A 25,508-nucleotide genomic window follows, 5' to 3' on the forward strand; every position below is an offset into this window, starting at 1 on the left:
CTAACACTCACCTCTTAATGCTGAGCTCCAAATTAGGCAGTTTTATGTTGTTGTTGTTGTTGTTTGTAGGGTTTAACGCAATTTTTCAGCACACGATAGGCTATACATGGCGGCCAGTATTAATGGTGGAGGGAGAACCCGGGAAAACCCCAGGAAGAACCACCGAACCACAAGAAGCTACTGGCAAGCTTTCTCACATACCCACATTGGCCGAATCTGAGACTCGAATCCACGCAGACAGAGGTGAGATGGCAGTGATCCGTAACGGAGAGCGCTTTAGACCACCCGGCCACTAGGGCAGCTGTTTGTAACATTTTTAGAAGTCTTTGTTATGAATCGGTCGGGTTTCGAACCGTCGACGTCTCACATCTAATGCGGACACTCTAACCACTATTCCACCAGAGCTGTCGCTTGTATATTATATAATAATTGATGTACTGGTAAATATTGTGATAGTGACATGATTAGTTCATTCTGTCACTTAATTTTTTCATGCAACACTAATAGGTCGTGCATAAAGTATGTATTCACTGAGGGGAGGTGGGAGGTTTTGAAAAAAGTTCAAAACGCATTAGCCTGTGTATGCCGCAGGGTGACTGTTAAGTATGTTCTGCAGCATTAGGGGTCAATATTCCTAGATAACGGTAATGTGTATGAAGAGTAGTCAAGTCAGAAACATAACCAGCGGCTGAGTTAGATGCAGAGTGGCTGGTATGACATGTCAGGTAGAGCCAATATCCACTTAAAATTATGAAGTGTGATATGTTGTAGTTGTATTGCCCTCTTTATTTTCTGACATGAACCGTTTTTTGTCTCATGATTCCGATATATTATGCATTCCAGACCCTGATGCCTCATGCGAATGTGTGAAACTATACATTGCCAGACTGGGACAGTGTATTGTATTTGGATGACCAAACAGACACATAGATTGCCTTTTTGACAAATATTGTCCTTTACTTTTATAATAATGAGATTCAGAAGGGTGTCTTAAATTTTTTACTCAGCCTAGTCCAAAGTGAAATGTCACATGATCGCACACACTTTACAACAATTGTCACCCAAGAAAAGAACTGTTAAAGTTCATCATCTGGATGATATCAAAGCTGATGATACAAACTGAGCTCCAATCATTCCAAATGATGACAAGGCTGATAATATTTCAATATCCCACAATCTGATTGGTTGAAATCATAATTTTAGTCAATGGCTGATATTTGACTATTAAAGTTTTGTCAGTGTTAAATTTACATTTGCCTTAGAAAAGCATTTGTTATGATTTATGTGTCAAATTCAAGCTACGTATTACTATTATAGTTGATGTTAATACTTTCATACTTTCATTTTCACAGGTTTTTGTACATGTTATTAATTGAAGTCTCTGCTTTAATGACTGTACTAATGACTTCATCTTTTAAAAGTCAATTGTGCAAGCTATTCTTGGAAAGGGGGTGGTGACTCACCAATGTACAGATACAAGGGGGTACAAGAATGTATGCTATGCAATGAGTATGGTTCCCACGCTACCGGGAAATCGGGGAAAAGTCGGGGAAAATTATATAAAAAATTCACTACCGTGAAATGTCCTTGAATTTTGCAAATATTGAGGAAAGTCAGGAAAACGCGGGAATTGTATTCCACGACTTTAATCCCGAAACAATTACATAATTGAGTCGTAACTGAACTGATCGTGAGTTAAATTTATCGAGTTCTAACCAGAATATTAGGAGGCTGCAGTATGGTCATATGGGTGCTTGCCATAAATTAATTTGTTGAGACATTCCAAACGCTCAGTGGATTAGATTCGTCTTGTAGACTTTTTGTTTCACAGACAGTTCGATATCCGTATTTTTTTAATATTTTTTATATGGAAGGTATGAAAATTGGTCTAGCATCACAAGAAGCCTTCATGGTGGCGTTAAAGCATAGCCACTTTGAGGATGGGCTAGCAAACATATACGTTGTTAAATCGAGTTATACCTGCATGAGATCGTTATGAAAACTATTTATTTTCTCAGAAATTGCAAGTATTAGAATCGTTATGTCTTTAGTCTGCTGAAAGACGATAAAACTAATGCGTTGATGAAATTTTAGCTGTTACTAGCGATTTTGATTGTTAGTCGTACGAGCACACAGAATCTTACAACCGTCATTTTCAAATATTGTAGAAAAAATATTAAAGAAAAGTCGTGTACTGGTTGTAATAAAAATAAAAAACGAAGGAGCACAAAATTCTCTATTTATTCCTAGAAAAACGTTCATGGTTTTGTTGTATCACGTTACTACCACATTGACATGTGCTCTTTCACGCAGGGAGCTTACGAAGCAGGGAACCAGACTACTCTGCTTGAGGAATCAGACTGGCCAAGTTTAAAGTAGTTGTTCTCGCAATAAATATGTTAAGAATTATATATTCTTTCTGGTTTTTACAAAAGGTATCAGACTTTCATTTAATATAATTGAAAGTTTGTACAACGACATTAAAAATGAGTTAATTGTTGATATCGCGTTATTAATGGACTTCAATGTCGTTGTTTGAGAGTTGTGAAGTCATGTGACTATTAATGCAAATGGTGAGTACATGGTCAGGTTTCATTTATACCGAGTTTTGTCTATTCTGTCAGCAGATTAAAGACAACGATTATAATAATTACCATTTATTAGAAAATGAATTATTGTCCTATCGATTTCATACAAGTATAAGTCGATATAACATAGTTTAAATTTGCTAGGCCCGCTGGTCAGCTATCTTGTGGCGGAAGATTCCAAATATTTTACATTTAATTGCTCTGAAACCGCACTCCATCCTAAATGTCCAAATGTGAAAAATGGGCTTGTAATATTCGAAGGAAATCCAGATTAGAAAACTTTCGAATCTCTGAGCTCAACTTTGGTGCAAAACTATCACAGTGACATGTAGCTTGATGCGTTGGTTTCAGATCTTAAATAGAACCCATGTGAAATGGGAAAGTGTCGTCCTCTTTTCTCTCTCTCTCTCTCTCTCTACATATATATATATATATATATATATATATATATATATATATATATATATATGTGTGTGTGTGTGTGTGTGTGTGTGTGTGTGTGTGTGTGTATCAATGCGGGTTTTTGGACTGGTCTATTGAACTACAATAAGACAAGATGATTTTACAGAAACTTCAGTCCTTGTTTATATAACAATATATAATTTTGAAGGTCTTTTGTCAAAATTTAAATCAACCCATTTGTGAATGTCTTTAAATGATGGAATTTTTAACCAAGTCGTCTTACGGAGATTAGGTTGGTTGAAAAATAGATTTTATTGGCACACATAAATTCAGGGTTAAACGTTTTTCGTTACAAGACAAGATTCTAATATTTTGCATTTATTGTTTGTTTTTTTTTATAATGAGATAGGAAATGTTTACTTTGTATAACATGCACATATTTTGCTCTAGAATTCTTTGGAATTAAAGTTTTGAAATGGAACAAAATCATTTATGCTCATTATGTTGTTTCCACGTAGCAACATAATGCAGGTCAGCAAAGTAAATTTAGAATTTGTATTCTGTACATTGAGATGGCTTTAAATGCCAATTTATAGGAATATAGTCAGATGTTTTCGTGTGACTCATTTTGTGGTTTTGCACATGATTATCTTTTGAGGCATGCTTTTTGGAGGGTATTTAGAAAGAAACATCTTCAGATTCTGAAAATGCATGTTTTATAATCCAAAAATGTTCTTTAATTCAATTCACTAATGGTCATATTTTAACCATGAAAAAAATTAATTTCATCCTTGGAAAAATAAAAGTGGAAAAGACTTCGAAATTTATATTTAGAATAGCATGGAATCCATGAATGAGTAAAGGGAAAGAGGGTACAAATAAATGACCAATGTTTTTGCATATGAGCCTTATGGACAACCCCTAACATCATTATCACAATACTGTTATCGCCAAGGTAAATGTTCTTAGGTAAAGTTATTGAATCGATGTTTTGTTAAAATGTTTTACCGTCATAATAGTTCATTTGTGCATGAAATATCATTCTACATTATAACTATTTCCCCCTCTTTTTATTAACTTTTTTTGCAGAGTACTTGTAGATTTAGGCTTATTTTGGTAATTATATGGACTTTTAGAAATAGGCCGCGTAACCTGATAGTCGAAAGATGTTCACATGACCATTCCTCTGATAAAGTTTTCTAGATGAGTCCGAGGCTAAGAACAAGCTGCGATATGTGATACAGCAAATGTATATTTTCCATTTAATATATCAAAGATGACTCTATCAGGTATCAGTATCCATACCAGAATTCTAGAATTATATGTACGTGACCGACTATCCCATTACTCTACATAAGAGAGACAAAGCTATCTAAAGTTGTCTGCCATATCTTATTACATATATGCTATACACTAATGTATAAAAGGAGAAATATTATTCATTGTGTAATAGAATGAAAATATTTTAATTTGTCATAAAGAATTATACATTTTCATTTCCTTAAGCTATGGATGGCCATTTTGAATTATATAGCTTCCAAGTTAAAGACAACTGTACCAAAACGACACTGTTACAAAGAGTAACTAAAATTCTTTCCAGCCAATAAAGAAACAATATGATTACATTATTGAGCCAGCAGGAGGGTGGTCAGTGTAAAGAAAGGTAGGGACTGAATTCTGAGTACTCACTTAATGTTAACTCAGATGTAAACAGTAATCACCTGGTTTTTCTGATAGCTACAAATAGACTTGGTACCTCTTTAAGCTATTAAATGTGACCTCTGCTTTATGTCGGTGAAATAAAGTATGTAAGATATGTAGGTTTTGATTCCTTTTTGTCTCCACCATTGGGATACAAGGTGTTCATTTGTTCAGTGATCGCTTAAAGGCAGTGGGCAATTCCAGAAGGATTATATCATCAAAGTCAAATGTAAATGCTGCGTTACCAGACTACAGTAGATTTTTGGGGTAAGTTAATCAGAATGACAAGTGGTGTTTGGATGTTAAGATTTTTGTTTCTTGAACACACTGGACAATGCACACTTTCACTGCAATCATTCATGTTCAGTTCTATGGATAAGACTCAAATTTCATGTATTTGAATACAGTTAAAACGTTTTGGTCTGAAACAAGATTATACAAGTTATAGACTTCATCTGTCTCAATAGCAATATAATTAGCATTATTGACAGCAGCTTGAATTTAGTTACTTTCTAACATCAATTTTTATAGTTTAAACTACTGAAGAAAATAAATAAGTTCATTTTATCAGTGTTCAATGTTGCTTCATTACAAAGTATATATTTATTAGAGACCTTTTGTCTCTGTGTTATGTAATCGAAATATTAAACTGTAACATATACAAAAATCTACAACATTTCTCAGCATTTTAGATAGAAATTGGGGTGGTTCTAATAAACTGATGATCTATTTCGAACATATACACGGAGAACATTTATCATTATTGGTATTGCAGAGGCTTCGTTGTTTACCAATATTACTATAAATTAGTGCTACTTGACTTTAACAGTTTTAATAAAAAACCGTATATATTGATGAAAATAAATTATTTTCCACCGCACTAGACCTTATGGCGAAACATTTTTACGCCTACGTAATATGTTCCAAGACTAAAGAAAAGAAATAATTTGTGTTTAATTTGCCCCCCCCCCCATGTTGCAATTAAAATGATAAACAAAATGCTTATTTGATAGTAAAATGAAATAAATTAACATTGTATTGTTATCACTTATTCTTTTTTCCATCATGTCCATTTAAGAAAATGTATCTACAGTCCCCATATATGTAGCGTAGACATCCACGTTGTAGGATTATCACTTACATCAGATTACACAAGACACTTGTTCACTGACATGAACATAGATAAACGAATTGTGTTTAGTTGTACTTCAAGGTCTGAATGTGTTATCCAACTGAAAACTGGATCCAACAAAATCACAAACGAGGGCGAAAAAATGAAATGATTGCTTGAAAGTATGTGCCATTCATGGATGAGGTTACCATCAGGTGTAATCGACAAAGAAAACTCCAAGCTCTTCGTCCTGTATGCAGCATACTTTGTCATGCAGTGTGCAGCTATCTTCTGAAAATAAGGTCCTGAAACTTGCAACTTATGCAGTTGACGAACACTTTGTTGAATGATATAGTGTTAGAATTTTTAAGATTCTAAAAAAATTTTTACAAATACTTATTTAACGATTGTATTCAGATGATGCATTCTTATATCATGTAATCGCCCATGCAAGGAAATAAAAATGATGATGATGTGTATACTATTTAACCACACAAATCAATTCCTATTTGTATTAATTATGACTCTAGATGCCAAACAAATAGAAGCCCAGGTGGTGAATAAACACAACTGGCAGGAGCAGTAACCTCATTGTTTCAACTTGCCGACAGGATATCAAAGACAAAGGTTACTTTTTATTGCAAAGCAAGCTGACCAAGGAAGCCAACTTTGGATACTTTCAAGCCAATTATTTTTTAAAGGATATCAATGAAACGGTTATTGTTTCAAAGCAAGCCAACCGTGTAAGCCGACTGTAGATTCTTTTACGCGTGCTGATTTATTATTTTTAATTTACAAAGTCGGTCCACATAGGGAAGCTAACTCAGCTTACTTTTGACCAGTATTCACAGGAATTTTGGAAATGAAACAATGAAACAATTTTTAAAGTAACACAATATAGTATTTCGTGCATAGACATCGATGACCTAGAGTCACATAGAAGAATATGGGAAAATAAAATCATTCTGTGAATTTGTGAAGGCCAGAAGAGAAGATGATGATTTCGCAAACAATATGATCTTCAATATGGATGAAATTTTAGTGTGCTTTGATCTCATTCCTGGATGGACTGTCAATAAGATCGGGGTTGAAAGGATGAGAATTAGCACGAAATAAAAATGATGATGATGTGTATACTATTTAACCACACAAATCAATTCCTATTTGTATTAATTATGACTCTAGATGCCAAACAAATAGAAGCCCAGGTGGTGAATAAACACAACTGGCAGGAGCAGTAACCTCATTGTTTCAACTTGCCGACAGGATATCAAAGACAAAGGTTACTTTTTATTGCAAAGCAAGCTGACCAAGGAAGCCAACTTTGGATACTTTCAAGCCAATTATTTTTTAAAGGATATCAATGAAACGGTTATTGTTTCAAAGCAAGCCAACCGTGTAAGCCGACTGTAGATTCTTTTACGCGTGCTGATTTATTATTTTTAATTTACAAAGTCGGTCCACATAGGGAAGCTAACTCAGCTTACTTTTGACCAGTATTCACAGGAATTTTGGAAATGAAACAATGAAACAATTTTTAAAGTAACACAATATAGTATTTCGTGCATAGACATCGATGACCTAGAGTCACATAGAAGAATATGGGAAAATAAAATCATTCTGTGAATTTGTGAAGGCCAGAAGAGAAGATGATGATTTCGCAAACAATATGATCTTCAATATGGATGAAATTTTAGTGTGCTTTGATCTCATTCCTGGATGGACTGTCAATAAGATCGGGGTTGAAAGGATGAGAATTAGCACGAATGGTGGAGATCTTTAAAAAATGACTTTAGTCCTTGCAGTTTCCGCTTAAGGAGATGGGTTGCCTCCAACAATAAATTTTCACAGTATGCGAAAGCTACAAAGATATCCGTGCACTGAAAGAATAGATCATATGTGTGCAGGAGAAGGATTGGATTTATGCGATGATGCTGCAGTAGAGTTTAACAAATTATCACAAATACACAGTTTTATATTTTTTTTACATAAAAATTTAAGTTGGAGTACATTTTCCGACATGCAATTTTCAAATGATTTAAAATGTGCTCATAACCTAAAACTAGAAAAGAAACTACGTGTCCCAGAACATACAGTGCACAACAATTTACATTCAGAATTAATTTATGGTGTCCCAACATACATGGTAGATACGATAGATATAACTGTTTATGAATAATAAACTGTTGATTGAGTTGCATAGCTAAATGTAAGTGAAACTGCTATAGTTCTTCCATGCTCTGACACACAAATATTACTATTGTCAGTGTATGAATTGTTTACTAGTCATTAAAGAGTGATATAGTTATTTATTTATTATTTGGCAGCATAAAATTGATTTTTAGCACACTTTGATGCATTTCACTAAACTCTATATCTGTTATAAATTTCACCAAAATGTTTCTAAAAGTGGAAAAAAGTTGCTGCAATTTTGCAGAAAATAAATATTGTTCCTTTTCTTGATGAGAGCCACATTAAAATCTATTAACATAACAATTCCTAATAAGTAACATTTCATCTGAAATGTTTATTGCCATTACTGTTCCATTTATTAAGATATTTGTAAAAGAAAAACTCTGTTGGAATGATCTGAAAAAATCTTTCAACGCTTCATTCCTTCATAGAATTTAAGAAAAAGAGGAATGCATGTTCTGTTTGCTAAATAAAATCATCTTGCTTCAATGCCATTATTTTCACCCGTCCATTCCGCCTTTCTGGGGAAATACATTATTTTATCCTTTGCTGTCTGTCCAGCTGTCATACTTACCTATCCAGGTCATAGCTCTAAAATGATGATATGGTCCTAAGTAATTTGGTATTTGATATTCATCTTAAAGTCAAAGTGTCAATAAATATTCATGCCCACTATTGATGATATCATTAAGGTCAAAAGTCAAAAGAAGCCAATTTTCGGATGGGTTTGCAATATTTGGTGGAATTATTTATATCACCTCACATGCAAGTCTGAGCTTTGGATGCCCATGTTCCATTATGTGCAAGGTCAAATTAAGCTTGCCGTTGGCTTGTTTCAGTCGTAACTTTTCAATGACATGCTGGTTTTTACAAATATTTGGTAGCATTATTCGCATGAATAAGGCCATTTGTTGCATAGTCTCCCACCCGGAAACATTTAATGTCATTGTCGTAGCTGCAGTTAAGAGTTGCTTAATCCAGTCTTGTCTAGGCTGTAACTTTCAAATGCCTTACACATTTTGACAACTATTTGTGGAATAGCTTATATGAACATATTTAAGATCACACATTTCAGTGGTATGAATTGGCATCATGAGGCCTTGTTGGTCAAATTGAACTAAGTTATAGCCTTACCAATGATCTCGGTACCTACCACAAGAGTGGCAGGGAGAGATATGGTTTTTTATGAAGAAAAATTCTATTTGTTAGGAATTAAATATGGGAAATAGAATTTAAACATATTTTTTTCTACGTCATATCCAAATGAAACTGGAAATGGGGGGGGAGGGGGCAATTAGACATCCTCCTTCTAAGTGTCCACAAGGAAATAATACAAAGCATACATGTACATATACATCCAGTGATTTTTCTTTTTCAACTTCAACTATTCATGTCAAAAGACAAAGTGTGATGACTAAAATGTGTATAGGGGGTATGACATTAAGTACATCAAAACATTTTTATAGAGAAATATACACCGAATATAAATTGCTTTTATTTATTTCAGTCAGATTGTAATAAGTCACTTATTCAGCTGTTACTTAGAAATTTATTTGAAGAAAAGCAGTTCCAAGGATAAAATATACTGTTGACTTGTTCAGGGATCTCTGCTTTTGTAAATAAATAACATACGTCATTATTTTTGTAAGTCACAAAACATGCAAAAAAGTCACAGACTGGCAGTTTGGCATTAACTTGCAATTACTGTCCTGAGTTGGCTTTTATGGTGTTAATGAAATTTCATATATTCAAAGATGAAAATCTTCTGTCATCTGAGAAAGTGAACACAAATTAGGTGTACTCATGTTCACACTTTGGGGGTTAAAAATGCATAATTTAGATTCAGCTGATTCCATGGCCAGGCAGCTACATCAACTTTCCTCTCCACAGCAGATGATTAAAACAAATTTGTTTTCCTCAACCATAATTCTTCAAACCCAGAAGGTCTGTGCAGGTAGTAGTATTGGTCTGCTGGCTGTTTTCAATGTTTCAAACGTTCTTCTGTCAAAATCAGAACCTTAAATGTAAGAAACAGCATCAACAAATAAACATCAGCTATTTCAATAAACAAATTTCTCGTTAAATTTCATCCTCACTTTTACCTCTTTGACAAAATGCTGCTAAATGGGAGAAAAACGAATAAATAATTAGCTAATCAAAACAGTGTAATAAAATCCTTAAAATGTGATTTTAGGTTCGGAACCAGAGGTCTGTATTATTGTATCTCTTTTTAGTAACCTTTGTAAATTAAAAAGAAATCCTGTACAAATTCGGTTTTTCCTTAATGATAATTCCTCACTGAAAGTGTGTATCTTTCAGATCCAGAGCTGAATGTCATTCTCATGATTCAGAAGAGCAAGGTTATGCTCCACTGAAATCCATGTACCTGCTACAGATTGCAGATTTACACAGAGAATGTGACCTCTACTAAGTCTGTCAGAGCACAAGCGGAATTCTTCATCTTCAACAGCACTAATTCTCTAGAATCACCAATTATTAGTACTAAACATGTTATTTGTATTGCTAATTCATTATACAGTAATAATAAAAGGGATGTACATTTCTGACCATACTTTCTGCTGTTCCCATGATATCACTATTAACAAAGCAGTACTGGTTTACTAATGTTATAATGTTGCTCTGTTGCAAGAGCAATTAATACAGGTATATTTTGCATTCTTTTTTACCTTTCTTGTTTAGCAAGGGCGTCTGATCTAACTGTATTGTACATGATTGTGTTAATGAGTAATGGTTAAGATGTTGCTTATTATTTCAGCTTGGTAAAAAAGTAAGGGAAATGTAAAAAACATATTACAGATTGCTTCTGATTGCCGATTAAACTTAAATGATGGCAGCAATATTATGGGCTGTTCAAGTAAAACATACATGGGACCCAGCAAGGCACTTTCAAAGTGAAATACTCACCCTATAGATGCAGTTTAGAATTTTTTCATTATAATATGAAATGTGTGAAATCAATGTACCCTGGCATATATTTTTTTAACTGCCTTCCCTGAGTACCATGTATGTTTACATGGAACAGTCTTAAACGCAAAGCTTACAAATATGGAACATATAGTGAATAAGCTAAATTTGAAAGAATTTGGGGGGAGGGGAAAAAACTCCACTATTTAAATAATTAGATTATCATATGTGCATGCCTTTTATCTTGTACTTGTGTCAGTAATTAGCAAAAGGCACTAAATCTGTATATATGTTCATAAATATATGAAACATGAACATACACCAAACCATGGGTACTAATTGTTATCCAAAGAGTACTCACATAAATGATTTTGGCGGCTTGCTGAGTAGAAAGTAGTTGCCTAAAGCACAAAACAATGGGTAGTAGATGTGTTCATCCTTCTATGTCACAAAGTGAACAATATAAACAGGCATGAAATCATGTTGCCTTTGCAACAGTAAACCACTTTTGGATACCATAAATTTAATTTATTCATTTTCTAGACAAATGCCATCCAAATGACCGACGTTTCGTGGTAAAAATTTAGTCTGATGAATTTCCATGAAAAATTGTTCATTTTGGTAACAAAAAGCCATTGTGTATAAAACATGTACGTTGTTGTTTCATAATTTACTTATCTAGTTTAACATGTTTTGAAATGTATATATTTTCTGTATTCAGTCCAAACATTGCCATTGAGATTTTCTAATCGTGACTGCAAGTAATTTTGCAGTCACAAACTTGACAGTTCTTTAATGTAAGAACAGTGTAAGTGTTAAGGGTTCCACCTGAACTTTAAATAATGGTATAATGTACCTATGGAGAAAAAAACGTGGGTACATATTAAACTTTTTGAGGTACACTCCTTGTAAGTGTAAATTGTTTCAGTAAGCATACAATTGTAAAGAGATAAACTGGTGGGATTTCGGATTTACAACAGAACACTTTTGATGGTGATGCACATACAATGTTTAATAACAAACGACACGAACAAGCAATTAATTATCATCAATATGTGCTTGTATATGATCCAAATATTGGATCAATTAACATAAACCTCACGGACTTAATAATGAAAATATAATAATGAAAATACGAATAAATGGCTTTACTCAGTAAAAGCACAAGGGGTGAATAATTCACAACGAAAGAATTATGTGTTTTATTCAACTAGTAAAGAAATGTAGCATTTTACTCATATAGTAAAATGTATTCACTCAAATAATTGAAAATATGTAAACAAAAGTGACATATATACAAATTATCTTTACAGTCCCAAAAACACACTGGTTTTTACAAACCCCAAAGGGGCCCCGAGTGGCCGAGTGGTCTAAAGCGCTCTCCGTTACGGATCACTGCCATCTCACCTCTGTCTGCGTGGGTTCGAGTCTAGGATTCGGCCAATGTGGGTATGTGAGAAAGCTTGCCAGTAGCTTCTCGTGGGTCGGTGGTTCTTCCCGGGGTTTTCCAGGGTTCTTCCGCCACCATTAATACTGGCCGCCATGCATAGCCTATCGTGTGCTGAAAAATGGCGTTAAACCCAACAACAACAACAACAACAAACCCAAAAAATTAGCCCACGCCTAAAAGATTACATGTATGGAGTTACTCCGTCACCAGCACAATCGGCTACCAGCCACACTGGCCAATCACGCCGTTGGTCAATCAAGCAGTCAGCGCCCGCCAATCTCGGTCAGCGACGCCCTATCACCTGCTACTCGACCAGTAACACTGTTTATTCAGCTCTACGGCTGCTATGGTTCAGCTTCACAGCTGCTATGGTCAACTTCTGTGGTTAGCTCTGCAGCTGGTACTCGTATCACTCCAATGACTCTGGTCACTCGGATCAGCTGAAAATACATCTAACACCGTTCACTATGCATGACACTGGCATATATGATAAAATGTAATTAAGTTATGTTCGGTAAGTTATACAGATTACATTATCGGCACAATAATTACAAAAGAACAAACATGTTCAGAAGTAAACCTAACTGTGCCCGACAAGAATTCTACGGTACTAAACGTTTCTTAAAAATGCAGCTTTATATTGCTAATATAAATCTTTTGCTAAGTCACAAACCAGAATAGAAAATATTTGCATTTCACTACGTAAGCCGAAAGCTACATAGCAAACATGCACAGATAAACGTGGTAATACAATAGTTATAACTTATACACAAGAAATTAATAATTCACATACCACTACAGCTAAAGATGTGCAAGTCTTCAAAGTAGTTGTTGACACCTCTTAGCCACACCTCAGCATATTTGCTGGTCCGGACTTAGAAATGACACCCTGGTTTTCCAAACGTGCTATGTGGTGAGTGTCTCCCTGTAAACCCTTTTGATGGCATAAGTATACGTGTCAAATGAAGAAAATTAATAATAAAACAAGTGTAATTTAGTTAGGGTTATTCTATGTTTTGTTTGTCAAATAATAGAGTTTTCCGTTATCCAAATAATGCTTACGTAGTTATTCTGTCTTCCCTGTGCCTTGGCTGGCAATGGGCCCGATCTCTAACCACCCTCGGTTGAACTTAGGATAGTACTATCTTCCCTTAGGACTATTATGTCCAAGGGAGGGGTTCCTTTCCTTTTGTTGTTGGTGGTTACTTGTTTTAAATTGACTCTGCCAAATTCGTTTTGTCTTGTGTTGTGCAGTGATGTGTCTTGTGCTGTAGTTGCTCCCCCTTTAGATGTAAAGACGACACTGTCTAGGTCAAATTCATTATAGATGTACGTTCTTATCTAAACCTATTTGTGTCAAAGAAAATTTTGAATAAGTATTTAAAGCCGAAAATAAAATATTTAGCGTTTGAAAAATAATAAAGTGTTTAAGTGCTTGAGTTTGTTTGGTCATTGCATGTGGTGCATAGTATTACTGGTGTTCTAGTTATTCTATATGCCTTAGCATACTGTGGCTGTTAAGTAAATAGTATTACTGGTGTTCAAGTTATTCTATATGCCTTAGCATACTGTGACTGTTAGGTAAATAGGATTACTGGTGTTCTATTTATTGTATATGCCTTAGCATACTGTGGCTGTTGTTAGATCGTTTTATACTGTCAATCAGTAGTACTTAGTTGCATGATGAAAGCCAAAAATCAAGAATAGAGAATTATTCCCTTCCAAGATTTTAAAGTATATTCAGATTATTAAAGTTCGTTATCAAAATAAAATAAAATAGTAAGTATTGCCGATAATAGTAAATAGTAAGTCTTGCTTCGGCAAATTAAAAGTAATTCAATCTAGCTGAATTGTGAAAATCACTAGTTGGTAGTAAAAATATGTCGTTGTTGTTGTTGTTGTTGTGGGGTTTAACGCCATTTTTCAGCACACGATAGGCTACGCATGGCGGCCAGTATTAATGGTGGAGGAAGAACCCGGGAAAACCCCAGGAAGAACCACCGACCCACGAGAAGCTACCGGCAAGCTTTCTCACATACCCACATTAGCCGAATCCTAGACTCGAACCCACGCAGACAGAGGTGAGTTTGCAGTGATCCGTAACGGAGAGCGCTTTAGACCACTCGGCCACTCGGGGCCCCAAAATATGTTGTTGTAATTAATATTTATAATCAAATTATTGGCTGTGTTTTAAACTGCAAATACTAGTATTTAGCAAGGTCTTGCTTCGGCAATTTTAAAGTAATTAAATCGATATGAAATGTGAATAATCACAAGTTGGTAGTAAATATTTATGATGTTCTAATTAATATGTTAATCCCATGGCAATTTTGAAAGTAATCCATCAAAAGTGTTATCCAATATGTTCTTCTTTCCTTTGGTTTGTTTTGTGGGTACCAATATTTTCCTCCTTTATTTTGAGTTTTCTGGGGGATGTCTCCGTTACATAGTCAGAGCTAAGCAGGGTATAGTTCAGACGAAGTACCATAGTATTCTTTAACGAATGTCGTTATTTTAGAATGTCTTGTCCATGTATAGTTGTGTTGGTCCAGATTTTCCGTGTCTTGAATCGTTATTCCGTATGGTTAAGTAGTTTGTTTGTTTTGCGTTTTGTACCCCTTAGAAGTATTAATGAATCAATTTGAGATCAACCTTGCTTACGGGTCAGGACCGTCCGCAAAACCCGACATTATGTCTGCTATGATAGACACAGATTAATTCCTGCATCACTATAGTAGAGCGCTCACTTACAAGACGTTCCGTAATGTCAAAATTTAATCTTACGTTGAGGCATTTATACACAGCCGCAGTCGTCATACATTGTATGCGCGCTGGAAGCATTCTTTTTTCCCATTGAAAGCACTTCGCACGTGCGACATAGGTTGAACCGAACTCACTATTTCGAAATATTGTACAATATACATAAATCACCCTCGGGTATCGTTGTACACAAAAAAAGAAACCCTAGTACATATATTTAATAAATTAAAGGATTCATACAATTCCGTGACAACAGTATTTGGCTTTAAACTGCTCTATAGACTTTAAACCTCTACACAGTAATGCAATAAAAGTTACATTGCGTGTTTGCAAATGAATATTTGAGGAATTAAGCTTAAAAAGTATATACATAATGAATGCAGGAACTGTACTCCAATATTACCATTATAAATATTTAGGGATGGCTTTTTGTCACAGCCACCATAATATGGCTTCCCTGGACACTCTATGAAAGGCTTTTTCCCAGCCTACAAGTGCATACAATATCTGTCATTCATGTCTACAACAGTGATTTTTATGAATGGCAAGTTGTACTGCATTCTTCATTATTTGCTATCATTCCATTCAGCATGTGCTTTAATAATGGGTTTTTTTAAGTAGATAAGTTGCTGTCCATAGAAGATGTCCTGCTTTTCAATAACATTTTACTAGTCTCCCACCTCCATTGTCCCCCAATGTATCCCAAAGGTTTTTCAAAGATTTAAAGAAACAATCCTACACACCTGGACAGCCTCTGATGAGTTATATCGTATTTGTAAACACCATTGATTTCATTGCAACCATATTTAAACTTTATATAGAAAGAAGTTGCATTTTTGGTATTTGAGCTTTTGTATTTAAATTAAGACTTGTTTCACATGGTAAGAGGTCTTGTATTAAGTATTAAGGAGGAAATGAAAAAAAAAGCAAATAACAGTCTCTGTAATAATTATATTTAAAATCTATTTCATTGCATGATTTCATTTTCTGTTTGTATTCAGATGTTGTTGTCTTTACTGTTTCAGTGTAAAATAAAAAGTTTATAAAATATTTCAAATCATATTATATTTGTTTTATTACTTGCATGTACATAAAACCATACGTATAGGCGAGTCGTTGTCATAATTCTAAGCATCTACAATATATATTTCTTCAAATAGGGAAATAATTGAGTCAAAATAAATTATTTTCTTGAATTATCTGTTTCCATTCTTGATTGTATGTCTACTATCTTCTCACAATTACCTTCTCACAATTATCAAATGTAGGTTTATCATCAAAATGAAATCCAGATTAGTCACTATGTACAGAGTGCACAGGCCTAGATATAAAATTAATAATGGAAAATGAGAATTAAGGCACAATAATTTCCTTTCCTAAAATTATTTTCCATAACAAGAGATGCATATATATATATATATATATATATATATATATATATATATATATATATATATATTTATTTATTTATTTATTTACAAGACTACTATTTTCTCAGGCTGCTCTAGTGTGACGGGATAGTGACAGGATAACGTGACTGAGAGAGATATCATGCCACATGTCTGCATCGTGATGACTCAGACCCCAGTGCATGAGACCACTATAAACAGGCCCCTGGTGGCTGATTGGTTTAAGACATTATCATCCAAGCTCTTGGTTTATCCACTCTCATTAATATTGCCAACACATAAAGCCCATAAGAGCGTTGTAAAAATGGTCTTTACCATATAAAGTCTTGTTGGACTTAAATAAGTTATACCTCAGCAGAAGACGCTCAGCAAAATAATTTCACATATATCAGTAGCATATTTCACCAATCACAGCATTGTTGTTGAATTAAAGTCTTTTTTCCATTCATTGACCAGTAAGTTATAATTGGAGTCCTTGTAGTAATTAAAACACCTTAAAATAGACTTGGCTGCTAAATGTTAGTTTCTTGCCAGCACATAAATATTACTTTGTATGAAACAGTTCGTCCTGCTGACAAGAACTATAACCTATCCATTATAAACACACTAAAAGCCAACGCTATTCTACAGAACTCATACTGAATTTCAGAAAGATGTACTTCTTGGTATACTGTATCAACCACTAACCAGGTCACTTTTGAAAACTTGCTTGAATCGTATCGTTAGATCACACGTTGATTAGTGTCGTGCAAGTCTTTTGTTACTCTATTTGCAAATAGTAAGCACACTTCATCTTTTTATTTCATCCCACTTCTGCTATTTAACACAGAATTTCCTGAATGCATGGGTGAATGTTCTTCATCAGATGATGGAAAATCCATCTTCAGAATTTCCACACTGGTCGATCTTTCAAATTGTGTAAATCCATTTTTATTAAAAATTGGGGGGGGGGAGGTAGAGAATAAAGTGGTTGGAAAAGCATTCAGTATAAATATAATCGATGCTTAGGGATACTTAATTTTAAATGTATGATTTACTACTGAGCATGCAAATGGAAGTTTTCATGCAGTATTCAGTTAACAAAGACTTATCAGATGTTCTGTTGAATCCCGATGTTCTTACTTCACTGCAAGTCCAAGGCTCGACTAGCGTGGGTACGTGGGAAAGCCTGCCAGTAGCTTCTCGTGGGTTCTTCCCTGGGTTTTCCAGGGTTCTTCCACCACCAGTTATACTGGCAGCTATATATAGCCTATCTTAAGCTGAAAAATGGCGTTAAACCCTAGAACAACAACAACAACAACTTCACTGCATCATTCATTGACATCTACAGAAACCCGAATAACTCACCGAAATCCGGATAACTCTGTAATTATATTCCATTGCTATTAATTTCCTACATTTTTATTTCATGACTTATAGCAAATAAAGGGTTCTGGATTATTGGAGTGAGTTCCTCAGCTGATTTGTTTACCTTGTCGCATATCACTATACCGTTACTTTTTAAATTACCCAACTTACCACACCCACCACTTCATATAAAAAGTCTCTTAACAAAATAATGTCTTGCATTATGTTGGATTGGTAGTCGGCATGCAGGACAATAAGAAATTTTCCCATGCTAAATTCACAGACAATAACTGCATTTTTTTCTTCCCCTCTACAATCAGTACACTTACAGATGTAATAATGGCTGAAGGAACAGCACATTCCTTTCCCAACCCCATCCCCGAGTTGAAACTCCAAACCCTTAACCGTCTACTTCTCCCAAGTGCGGGTATTGTATTGAGGAAAATACGTCTATTTGAGCAGTTTTATACAAAGTACATATGCTGACTTACTTTCATGGTGAGAACAGGAGAATGACTGAAACATGACGTACGCTTTAAGGACATTCAATAAAGTGTGCCCTCCATGGCTTGGTATTAGATTAATATGATATGATACCCGCATTTGTCTTATGTCGCCTTGATCATCAGTTTGGTGCAATGAAAACATTGCAAGTGGACGTGATATGATTACGTTATGTTTCACATTGCGTTTCTTGCGATTGGTCAACGGTCAATCAGATTTTGAATAGTTGACCAACAGGTGATACTACATAGTCAAACGTTTTTATTCGGCGATCTTTACAGGAACTGTGGATGTAGAACTCGGTGTTAACTCGTGACTTGTGAAAAGCCACAAAGATGAGACGGGTGTAGAGCTCTAAACCAAATGTCATCAATGAGCCATTCCAAAAAATATAATTAAGAGACACTCATTCCCAAACATTGCATATTATTCTTCTGATTCATGAAGAAAAGATACCCAGTGACATTTTCATTTTGAAGCATATTTGAAGTAGGTTTTGCGGAAGGTATGAACCAATGGCGTTGAGCAACTGGTGGTGATTAATCATATCTGGAGAAAACTTTACGAATGTTATCATCCCCGGCATCTCGGAACACGTAATACATGTCCACCATAAGATTAGTGTATTTTATAGTATTTGATGTGTGTGTGTGTTTGTGTGATTTGGATTTTTAACGTAGCTTTAGCAATTGTTCAGTCATATCGCTACGATGTCTGCAGTGTGGCAGTTTATAGTGATGTCTAGCACTGGGGCATCATGCCGCAGACATGTAGCATCATGTCCCACCCAGTCACATTATCCTATTTGCATAGTATTTCCATTTGACCGATTGTCATGATTCATATATTAGAGTTACCGAAAATATCAAAATGACTTTTAATCTCAGAAATACTGAGGAAATAAGATAGTTCATGAGAGCAATAACTGTAACCTGTCAGACAACACCGCATTGCCACATAAAAAGTTGATATTAGTGTATTACAAGGAGAATAAAGAAAGTCATTTATTTAAATGGACATAGAACAAGTTTCTAATTAGCAAGTGCGGGAAGTATTTTCATAACAGAAACCCATCCTAGGCGCAAGCATGACGTTGTGTTAATGATACATCGCTTTGTGTGTTTAGTTGAAAGAATGAAAATAGGTGTCAGGCACTCTGTGCAGTAACATGCTGATTCCTTGGTTCGATTCACAGCAGAGAACGAATTGATAATTTTTTGTACTTGCATATATATATATATATATATATATATATATATATATATATATATATATATATATATATATCACCAGTGTAACCGGTCTCGTGGCCGAATAGGTTTTGAACTAAATGCGCTTTCCCGGAAGTTTGAGTTGTGATCTATCTATTAGTTCTAGAATTGTTACAGTAATCCAAGTAGGATTGTACAACCCAAGGAACCATAGCTTATTTAATGAGTAATTAACAGTTTTACCATGTGAAATTTGTCTCAGAATAAGGCAAAAAATAACTTGGTTTTGCCTTAGAACGACTTGATCATTTTCGTTGTACATGCGTACAACGTTAACTAGGGTGGATAACTGTTTTTTTCTAGTTAAGTGACGGAACTAGCATGTATCTCGTCGTAGATCGCTCATGGCGTGAGACACAAAAGCATGGTAAGCACAGGTATTTTACCCTTGCTAATATTCTTTCTCCAGTAGATATAAGGCAAATTTCTATTCTAATTGACACATTGGTCGTTTGGGATCTTGTCAATGAGTGTATGCTCTCTATTTCATTATACAGCTTTAGGGGTAAGTGTTAAATTGTATTTTATTTTTAAATATGTGAAGCATGTTCAGTTTTAATGACATTGCGTGAATTGTTGCCTTTATCAATACGCGTATTTAAAACATTATGAACTTTTGTACTGTTACAAGTTGATAGTAAGAATTTAATTAGTAACATGTGTTTATAACTTATAATTCCATACCTGTTATTACGACCAGTTTGGTTCTATTTTAGCTGTGTGTGTATCTGGCTGTCGGTCTGACGGTTTGTATGTCTGTCTGCATGGGGATGGAAGCATGTGCGACAATCAAGGCCATACCATGACGGAAGTGATGATCTGTATACTTGTGCGATTGGTGGATTCATGAAGAGGTGTGTGGCCAATGCAAGTGTGGGCTAACCCAAGAATTCTGGAGAAGGTACGAGTTGACAATGGGCATGTGATCCAGGTCAGAATTTCTCGTCTACCAGGTTTACAAGTATTTGAATGAGTCATACGTTGTTATGAATCGCACATGCTGTACAAATGATATCATGAGTGATGAGTCATGTTTGATACCATTATGTTTAGCACAATTTAACATGTTTGTTTCAATTGAGGACATGGAACATGTGTTTCAATTCAGTACATTCGAGTACAATTGAGTTACCTTCATTGCATGAGATTATATGAATCACATTTTGGTTTTACTGTATCGTGTGTCTACAATTTTTGAATATATGAATCACATTTGGTTTTTATGTCTTAAGGTTTCATAAAGTCACGAATTCATTCACATATAACAAATGTATGTGTGAAGCAGTTGAATGAGTCATGTGTTTAGAGCGTGAAAGAATCGCTGTATATGTTGTAGAGAATATACATATATTTATCAATTCATTTCATAAACTTCAATCTTTCATCACATTGTGTTGTGTTGTCATTTAATCCAGGCATCGATTCAAGTCAAATCCTGTTACAAAAGCGATTACTTTGTGACTTTCATGGCTTAATCTCTGAGACAAGCATATGATAGGCATCTCACGTACCATCGAAAGTTGATATGACAGACATTTGAAAGATACTTCGCCGGCTTGAGGCCATGCGATTGGCACAAAGTTATTCAAATTCGTTCATTGGTTTAGCGGTATTAACTGGAAAAAGCCTTTAACCCCAGTGAATAACGTTTATGTGTTTTTTTGCCGTAAAACGCCATTCTGAACAAAACCAAGTAAAACATTTCTTGAACTAATCCTCTTGAACGGTCTCGTCATACTTCTGATTTGAACAATTAAGTAATCTTCGTCGACCGCAAGCAGAAGTTTGGGTTTTCAAAGAAAGACGTATGGAATGTTTGGGTTACTACAAATATATGGGTATATATTTCACCCTTAAATTAGTGTTAACAAAATTAAAGCACATACTAGCGGGTCAGGGAAAGAAAGTAACTACAAGAATTTTGAATTATCAAAAAAGTTTTGACTGTTTTTGCGTAGAGGATGTGTTTTAAAACAAAATTTTGATAGAACCAGCTGCTTGCCATGGGTCAGAAATTTGGGGTTATTAATTTAGGATAAATATTGAAAGTTTGCAATATAACGTTTGCAAATATTATTTAGGTGTTCCTGAAACCACCAATATTGCGATAGTGTTAAGAACGTGCGGTAGATAGCCATTTTGTACCTCGTCTCATTTACGATTTATTGAATATTGAATGAAGGTTGTGAGAATGCCTTAAACTCTCTACCCACACCATTATTATTTAATGTTGTAAAGATCAAATGAATCCATCCGTGTCAGTTGGCCTACCAAAGTTTAAGACGTGCTCTTTCGCTTCGGTTTTGGGGTAGGTCTGGTTAATTCTAGATGTTGTAGAAGAAAAACAATTTTTTTCGCATTGTCACAAAGAAATGACTGAGCAATATCGCACAGTATCAAAAGGAGTAATTTAAAGTGATTGTATACTTTATGCCTAACATCTTGTATCTGAATACAAAAAATGTACATATTACGAATAACAAAAGAATAATAATAAAAAATTTACATTGCAAAACACAATTACCATCAGAACACCTCAGGAAACAATTTATCAGAATGACGGATGTTTTGCACAAACTAATAAATGAATTTATTGAGAAAAATATGTGAATAATTTTAAACTGACCAATGAGAAAGTTGGTTATTACTTGTCTTCTACTTTAAACATAATTGCTTGAACAGGTAAGCATTGCTGCTTAACTGCCTAGAAGGAAAACAAAACCACTTGAAAAGGCAATGATGGCTCTTGGTAGCGTAACTGACTTAATGGGTAGAACGAACCAAGACATACTTATTGAGAATAAAATATGAATATTATATACAACGATCAAATTTCTGATTTTGCCCACACATAAATGGCACTCTCATTATTTAGGAGTCTGCCATTTCTGAAATAATTGCTTTTGCAATTGTTTCACTCATACTCTAAGGCCTTCTTCTGAGTTCAATGTCTAGATGTCTCGAACTCTCAGCCACTCTTGTTCATGACCTGATTAGGACATCAGATTGTCTCCAGAGTTCATACATGAATGTGCTTAGTCAAGCGGGTGAAGGCCGATCTGCTGCGACAGGTACGGAATTCTACGCAGATCAGAGCTTAATTGCTTAGCATCAGTAGTGTTATTGGTACTATCAAACCTGGTGTCATCTGGAACCGACGGATTGTTATTGTGACTGATCACACCGTCGTCTGGATTAATCTATACCTATCTTGATAGATGAGGACTCACTTAATATCATCAACAATATTTGCTGACAGACAAGTCATTCCACAAATGACTGGGCAAAAGTTAAATTGCAGAGACCATGTATGGTGTCTTTGATATTAGTTTTCAGACCTTTGCTGCCAATTTTGTTTTCCCAACAGAACAAGCGAGAGAGACTATCAACATCCAAGTTTTCATATCTTGGTCTGTAAATGATGACAAAATCGTACTCAGCTAGGAGGGCCAAATATCAATGGCCCATTGAACCAAGTTTGGCTGATGTAAAACACACTGGAAGGGGTTGTTGTCAGTGCACAAATTGAAGCACCGTCCATAAAAGTAGTCAGATTATTTCTCCGTGAGTACCCACACTAAAGCGACAAACTCCAGTCGAGGAGCTCAGTAGTTTCGCGCATGCTATATTAACTATCTGCTTGCAAGATCAATCGCTCCATAATTTATTGAACTGCGCCGAGACTAGCATGGCTGGCTTCTGTACAGCTCAAATTGTTGCTCATTGTCAACAGATTCTAGAACAAGTGGTGAAGAGAGGTCGTCACACAGCTGTGGAAAATATTCTCATGTGCTTGTCTCCTCTGCTCGCTTTCACTGCCTGCATTGAATCTCCTTTCGATATTTTATAAACTGTTAACGCGCGATTGAAATCAATTGAAATAATGGTCTGGTTATCTTCCTCGCTTTCTACACAACGCATTAATAGCCAACCAATCCAAGGAACTGACTAATTTGTGTAGGAAATGAGGAGCTGGCGAGTGCAGGATCTTTTGAAACTTTGAATGGGTGTGCCTGATCATCTGGCTCTTCTTCAACATGACAAACATAATATACATTTTTCTTGAATAATCTGCACCTTTTTTAAAAATCTGCAGATCTTCAAAGATAAAATCAAGCCTCATTCCCAAATCCTTTTCAGGGTCATTTCCAGACATCTGTTCACCAGAATGTCACATGCATGTCTCTGTTGCAAGCCTCGGCGAATCTCTGGTATGTATATGGTATATTAAAGAGTCCCATTGATAGCTTCTCAAACTGATAGAATCGTAGTGGATCCTCTGTAAATGTTTATTTTCTCTTAACTGGATTCGCTGCTTCAAACTTATAATACTGTGACTTCAAATCTAGTACAGCAAACTATTTTGATCCAGCCAACATATCAAAGATATCTTCAATCAATGGCAAGACATGGGAATCAGCGAGTCTCGTCTTATTCAACTAGCTAAAATCAACCCAGAAGCAAGGTTTTCAATTCATCTGTCTCAATATGACGAAATGACGTGCCTAAGGCCTATGCGACGAACACTTCGCTAGCAAGTTGGTGGCTACGATAGTATGTCATCTCGCTGCACGCTGAATGGGGTATACCACGGTAACTTCGTTTAAAAATTTTCCCTCTGTTTTAAAGTACTTTAATTTCTCAAAATTAAAACGTATTTGAAACTAAAATCTATTACGTGAACAATTTGCTTAAAGTGGTGCTTGATTTTTTTTTCAATATAAAATTCAACTATTCAAGAAGTTGTTAGAAAATGGAAAAAGATGGGAAAGAGGGTCTTTTATGTAACAGAAAATCATACAATAAGAGCTTGTTTTTCAAGAGGAGCCTTTTATATAGCCTGAAAATACAATCTAATGAGAATATTATCTAGTTCACTCTACTGAGGCAGTACAACATTCAAGCTTTCTAAGGATATAAAACGCATTTTGCAAGAGGTGGAAAATCATGACTTCCCAGGAGTAATAAGTGATACGAACTAAATGTAATCAGCTAAGTTAATAGAAGGCATAGGGGGAAAATTCTAATAATAGACACATTTGACATAACGAATCACTTTCTTAACTGCAGCACACAGTTTCTTTGTAAAACAAAAGTCGATATCTAAGCATGATCCGTCCTATCTAAACTTCCAATGTGCACTTCAAGCTTGCAGGTAGAACAATTTATTCAGTTTAATAAATCACGATTTTATTCGTATTAAACACTCATCCTATCAATCTGACCAATGGTAAAACAAAGTATACCTTACTTCATCGATATGATGAATGGAAAAAATTCATAAATTGTTCTAATAAGTTAATAAATATAATTAAATATAAATTAAATGTAATTAAATTAAGAAAAATATTTTTCGTGCAACTCAGCATGAATATGACTGTAAAAGTCTCAAAGTTCAAATGATGAATTATACGTCGCTGAAAAGGATCACAAGGCCGTTTCTTGAAGTGTTATGTTTGTAGGTTAATATGCAAGGTAATTCCCATTGGTATGGATGTTAGATATATCGGGCCCTAATTAGTTCAAAGCGAGATAACCAATCTGCTGGTGGTGAACAAAATATTGAGTGATAAATATTTTGAAATATCCCATTGGGCAATAATTTTATTTAATTTGTTTCCTTTATTAATTTCATGAAATTTAATCACTGTACTATAGTTGACAACACACATTTTACATTATAAAATATAAATTGTTTCTTTGTGCAGTAAGAAAATGGTGGCATAATCGTATTTTATTTTCCTATGGTTGATCACTCCTTTAATAGTCATTTCCGTATGTTGCAAAATATACTTTGTAGACAATGTTTAGATATATAGTACAATATGTTCATTGTCTTTGCTTTCC

Source organism: Sinohyriopsis cumingii, chromosome 6, assembly GCF_028554795.1.
Source record: "Sinohyriopsis cumingii isolate HCF-2022 chromosome 6, ASM2855479v2, whole genome shotgun sequence".
Taxonomy (NCBI): domain Eukaryota; kingdom Metazoa; phylum Mollusca; class Bivalvia; order Unionida; family Unionidae; genus Sinohyriopsis; species Sinohyriopsis cumingii.